At 39.6% G+C, this 6,488-nt stretch overlaps 1 protein-coding gene across 1 annotated transcript in view; it reads right to left on the bottom strand.

Annotated features, from left to right (window-relative positions):
* Positions 1-5,603, bottom strand: part of ZNF41 (zinc finger protein 41) — a 56,199-nt gene extending 50,596 nt beyond the window's left edge. Inside the window, exon 1 of the mRNA XM_019648676.1 lies at positions 5,414-5,603. The gene's annotated coding sequence lies outside the window, so the exon portion shown is untranslated. The remainder of the gene's footprint in view (positions 1-5,413) is intronic.
* Between the last annotated feature and the right edge of the window lie 885 nt (positions 5,604-6,488).

Raw genomic sequence — 6,488 nt, 5'->3', positions numbered from 1 at the left:
CTGGCTAATAATACTTAATATAAAATTTTTTCACCATAAAATATATATATATATATATATATATATATATATATATGAGGGCTGAATAGATAAGAAAACAAGACCCTTACATATGCTGCCTACAGGAGACTCATTTCCTATTGAAAGTCACACACAGATGGAAAGTAAAGGGATGGAAAAAGATATTTCACGAAAATGGGGGAGAAAAAGCTGGGGTAGCAAAACTTATACCAGACAAAATAAACTTGAAAACAAAGGTTATAACAAGAGACAAAGAAGGACTTGGTAGTCCCACTTCAGGGTATTTATCTGAAGAAACCCAAACACTACTTCAAGGGGACATGTGCATCCATATGTTCACTGCAGCATTGTTTACAATGGCCAAGATGTGAAGGCAGCCTGGGTGTCTGTCAATGGATGAATGGATAAAGAGGAGGTGGTACATATCTACAATGGAATATTGCTCGGCCATGGAAGGGCATGGGCTCTCGCCATCTTTGACAGCATGGATGGACCTGGAGGTTACTGTGCTGAGTGGAGTATGCCAGAGAAAGACAGATGCAATGTGATTTCACTCACATGTGCAATCTAAAGAACAGAATAAACAAAACAGAAACAAATTAATTGATACAGAGAACATGTTAATGGTTGCCAGATGGGAGGGGGTTGGGGGTGAGTAAATAAGGGAGAGAAATTAAGAAGTACATATAAATTAGTTGTTACACAGTAATCATGGGAATGTAAGGTATAGCATAAGGAATATAGTCAATAATATTGTAATAACTATGTATGGTGCAGATGGGTACTAGATTTGTTGGGGTGATAGATGGGAGTGGGTTGGGGGCAGGGTGAAAAAGGTGAAGGGATTAAGAAGTAGAAACTGATAGTTAAGAAAATAGCCATGGGGATGTAAAGTAAAGTACAGGGAGTATAGTCAATATTATGGTAATAACTACGTATAGCACCAGGTGGGTACTAGACTAGTCAGGGGGATCATTTCTTAAATTGTACAAATGTCTCACCAGATGCTGTACATCTGAAATTAATATAAACTAATATTGAATGTCAACTGCAATTGAAAAATTAAAAAAGTAGGGGAAAGGCGAAGGGGAATAAGAGGTCCAAATTTCCAGGTATAAAACAAGTAAGTCATGGGGATGTAATGTACAGCACAGGGAATATAGTCAATAATATTATGGTAGCATGGTACGGTGTCAGATGGTTGCTGGACTTATCATGGTGATCACTTCTTTAGGTATATAAATGTTGAATAACTATGGTATACCTGAAACTAATATAATATTGTATATTAGCTATATTTTAATAAAAATCTTAAAATAAATTGAAAAAAATGTAAAAAGAATGAAGTATTGATACATGCTATAGCATAGATGAATCTTGAAAATATTATGCTAAGTGAAATGAGAGAGTCACAAAGGCTACATATTGTATGATTCAATTTATATGAAAAGTCTAGAACAGGCAAATCTATAGAGACACAGAGTGTAAATTAGTGGTTGCCTGCAGGTGGGGGTAAGGGGTGGGAATGAGGAATAAGTATGATATTTCCTTTTGGGATGATGATATGTTTTAAAATTAGATTGTGGTGGTGGCTGCACAACTCTATGAATATAATAAAAACAACTGAATTGTAAGCTTTAAATGGGTGAAGTTTATGGTAGGTGAATTATATCAACAAAACTGTTAGAAAAAAAAATCATATAGCTAGTAAGTGGCCATGCAGGATTTCAAACCCAGTATATAGAAAGGGAAGGTACTCAATAAATGTTTGTTGAATGAATAAATAGATACTTTCCACTTTCAAATTAGCAACAAGATAGGGATACCCTCTATCAAGTATCATTCAACATTGTTCTGAAAGCTCTAGCTAATGCAATAGAAGATGAGGTAATCAGAACAAATATTTGAAAGGAAGAGAGAGTATCATTGTTAACAGGATGTGATATGATATTACATCTAAGAAGACTAACAGAGTATGAAAAATGATTGGAATTCTCATGAAAATTTGATAAGGATTAGACAAGAAATAAAATACAAAAAATGAAATTACAAAAATTGACAGATTTATTTCCTATGGGAAAAAAAATATGCTATGCACCATGATGACAAAAACAAATGTAAAATATCTAAGAATGAACATTTTTTTAAAAGGTGCTGGATCTATAAGAAACTATAAAATATTATAGTTTTAATGGTTATTTTATTTTTTTCTAGCTGAGCCATCCTGCCACCTGTTGGCAGCTCAGCGGCAGCTCAGCTCGGGCTGGGAATCGAACTGGCGACCCTGTTGCTCAGAGCTTGCACTCTTGAGCGAGCTCTTAACCAACTGAGCCACTTGGCCGGCCCTTAATGTTTATTTTTGAAATGAAATAAAGTGGTTTTAACATTCATATGTCAGAAAAAATGCTAAAGAATATTAAAGAAAAAAAACAAAAAAAAAAACCCAAAACAGTGAGGGGACTAGCACTATTCAGTATTAAAAGAATTTCTAAAGTCAATACAATTTTTTGAAAGGGAGTAGATACACATATCAGAAGGAAAATAGAGTTCAGAAATAGAACAAAATCCTTTGGGAATTTATGTAACAAAAGTGGCATTTAATTGAGTTAGAAAAGGGTATTCATTTAATGATTGGTGCTGGAAAATTTTTCATCCAAATGGAAAATACAAACTTTGATCCTATCTCACACCACACACCAGAATAACTTCTAGTTGGATTAAAATTTAACTTTAAAAATTAAAACCATAAAATGTCAAATTTAAGGCATATAGGGGCAGCCGGTTAGCTCAGTTGGTTAGAGCGCAGTGCTCATAACACCACGATTGCTGGTTCTACCCCCACATGGGCCACTGAACTGTGCCCTCCAAAACTAGATTGAAGACAACTACTTGACTTGGAGCTCATGGGTCCTGGAAAACTCACTGTTTCCCAATAAAAAAATTAAAAATTAAAAATTTAAGACATATATTTATTTAAGCATGAAGTGGGGGAAAACTCACTAGGCAAGGCAAGACACTCAGAACCTGTAAAGGAAAAAGACAGTTATGTCTAATCCGATGATTATTCTTTCTAATTATATGTGATAACACCTTATAAAAATCAAGATATAAAAGACAAAGGAAACATAATTACAAGAAATAACACAAGGTTAATATTCACAAATTAGTAAGAAAGACAAACCATCGAAATGAAACAAGAGTAAAGGATATGAAAAAATTTAAAGTTAGAATCAATGGCCAATAAATGGAAAAAGATGAGGTCTAGTTGTCAGGAAAATGTACCTCAAAGTAGGCTATATACTCTTGTATTTGACTCTCAGAACGGAAAAATTTAAAAAGTACTAGCATCCAGTGTGGAAGAGGATCTTGGAATGAGCTGTTCTATATGTTGCTGGTGGGAGTTTCAATTTTATAAATTTTAGAAAATAATTTGGTGTTACGTGTTGAACTTAAAAACATCCATTCCTGCACTTAATAATCACTCAGATGACAGTCTCTGACTGTAATTTAGAAATCAGTAACAAAAATTTCAACTTTTGGAGAAATCATAATCTTTTACCTAAATAACCTAGAGGTCAGAGAGAAAACCACAACAGGAATTGGAAAACAGAAGAGAACCACAGTGAAAATGTTACATATCAAAACTTGGGACATGGAGCTAAAATGTTCTCAGAGACAAATTCATGAACTTAATGCTTATACTATAAAAGACAGTGACTGAATATTAATGAGATAAGCATTCAGTAGCAATTAAGAAATAAGACTACAAGGAAAAAAACACAGAAAATAATGAAATCAAGGGCAGAAACTAATGACACAAAAAACAGATACAGGAGGACCAACAAAGTCAAAAGTAGGTTTTTGAAACAACCCCATCTCAGACCTAAAGAACACCTATCACTGACCCCATGAAGCAGCATACAAGTATATGATTAAGTAGGCCCCTCCATCACTAATCCCAAATAAGCGCATCACTCACCCCATGGAACCCAATCACTCACACCACAGAAAACTTGACCACCCACCCAATAAACCCCATCACACACCTCACAGATCCTGCATCACTCACCCCACAGTCCTCATCACTAACTCATTGACTCCTTAATTCTCACCCTCTAGACTCTCCACCATTCACTCCACAGACCACCCATTTACTCTCCCCAAAGACTCCCATCACTTACCCCACTGAACCACCCCCCATCATTCATCTTACAGACCTCCATCACTAATCCAACAGCCCACTCATCATACCCCAGAGACCCTATCACTCACACCATTCCTTACTTCACTAACCCCTTATCACTCACCACAGGGATCACTTATCCCACAGATCCAATCACTTAACCCACAGAAGCCATCAATGACCTCTAAGGATCCCAATCAGTGAGCTATGAGGATCCTCATTGCTGACCACAGATATTACATTGCTCACCCTATAGACCCCGGATCACTGATCCCACAAACCCTCCAATATTCACCCCATAGTTCCCCCATCACTCACACCACAAACTGCACCAATTACCCCACTGAACCCCCCCATCAGATTACCCGTTACTTTCCCTACTGACTCCATCACTCACCCACAAGCCCCTTTCAGAAACTCTATGCACATCCTAAGTGACCCCAGAGAAGCCTCATCGTTGACCCTAAAGAGTACCATTACTGAGTACGGAATCCATGTTACAACACCCCATAATTATGTCAATGCTTTACTGGCCCTAAATTGCCACCCCGGTTAAAACCAGGCAGGAAACCCTAAGTGTTGAATGTGTCTCAGAGGGACTCTCCCGTTTCTGGACCTCATCCTGCACACGCTCAGTGTCACTTGGGAAGCGGCCGTCCGCCTGCAATAACACCCGGTGCACTCACGACACGTTAGTGCGTGTGCGTGTGCGTGTCGGAGGAGAGGCGGGCTTTCAAATTTTCCTTACTGGCTTTGTCAAGCAACTAACATGGCTGTCCCCATGGGAGTGTCTCTCCGGGAGTCGCCATCTTGAAAAGGTGGTCATTTCTGCCACGGAGCTGGCGGTACCCTGCCGGATCTCCCACTGTAGGACTTCCCAGTAGCGGATGGGGCCAGCCGCGAGCCATGCCACCTGGACTTCTCCCACCGCACTGTCCCCAGCAGCCGCCGATGCGCAGGCCGAGCGCTGTCCCCTCTCAGCGCGCGGGGGCTCGGCCCTCATCCGTATCCCCGGGGGAGCCACGGCTGCTTCTTCCCCCGTCCGTAACCCCCGCCCCATCCCGGCTGGAAAGACTCCTCGCAGCAGCTGGTCCAGAAATAGGCCCGCCCCTGCCCCGGCCCCCTCGCGGCCCCTGTGCTCCCAGGACTGTCCCCGTTTTGCGCGGGCGGCTGGCGGCTGCAGAGCCCAGAGCGCCGCTTCTTGCCCACCTGACGGAGCCTCTTGTCCACCCGTCCGCTGAGGGCATCGCCCGGGTTCTCTGCTGTCACCGACCCTGGGTCGTTGCCACCGGGGAATAGTACGTGTCAGATTTAGGCCAGGAAGCAGAAGTCGCCCGTAGCGAGAGTTTAACCACTCTGGGCGCGGTGAGCTGAGGTGATGGAGCGCCAGACACCAAGTATCTGTGGAGGGAGTAACTGGGAGTCTGTGACATCGATAGTGGAGCGTGTCATCGAATTTTTAAAAATCGAGTCATTAGCCTTCCTGGTTTCCTTATATAAGCATTACGGCTGAAGTTCTAAAGATCCAAGTTTTGATTTATTTTCATTAAGGTTCGATTTCAAGTGCTTGTTTGTAACTTTCTTTTGACCCATGAATTATTTCGAAGTCCATTGTCAAACTTGCAAAAATTCTCAGAAACCCAAAGAGCAAGGGAACCGGTACTTTATTCAGGCTGCTGCGACTGGGAGAACATCCTAGTGCACTGTCCCCTAGAGCTCACTCAAGAGTGCAAGCTCCTAGCAACTGCGGTTTGAGTCCCAGCTAGAGCTGAGCTACCGCTGAGCTTAGCTAAAAAAACCAAGCAAGACAAAAATGTATCAATCATTTTCCTGAGGCAAAATTAGGCAACTGAATGGTTTTCAATGTTGCAAAGACATAGGAGTAGAGATTATATAATCTGCTTATAAGATACAAAGTTCTTTTAATCTATTAAAATATAGCTATTGATTATACTTTTCATATCTTTTTTTACCTTTAATTGTTTTTGTTAGCTTGATCCATCATATTCTGAAAGAGGTATATTCTCCCACTATAAATTATGATTTTAACATTTTGTTCTATTTTTATGAATTTTTCGTGGTATTATTTGTGTTTGTGTAAAGGATTACATACATATTCATATATACATATACATATATACATGTAAACATATATTTATATATACATACACACATACATATACCGGGGTGCCAAAAAAATGTATACACATGACTTGTATTCATCTTTTGTTATTGGTATATATTGAGTATTACAATTTTAATAGTTTTCCTTTCTTAAGATGTG

Source organism: Hipposideros armiger, unplaced genomic scaffold, assembly GCF_001890085.2.
Source record: "Hipposideros armiger isolate ML-2016 unplaced genomic scaffold, ASM189008v1 scaffold_7, whole genome shotgun sequence".
Lineage (NCBI taxonomy): Eukaryota > Metazoa > Chordata > Mammalia > Chiroptera > Hipposideridae > Hipposideros > Hipposideros armiger.
Note: the sequence above shows the minus strand (reverse complement) of the source record. Positions and strands in the feature narration are given on the sequence as shown.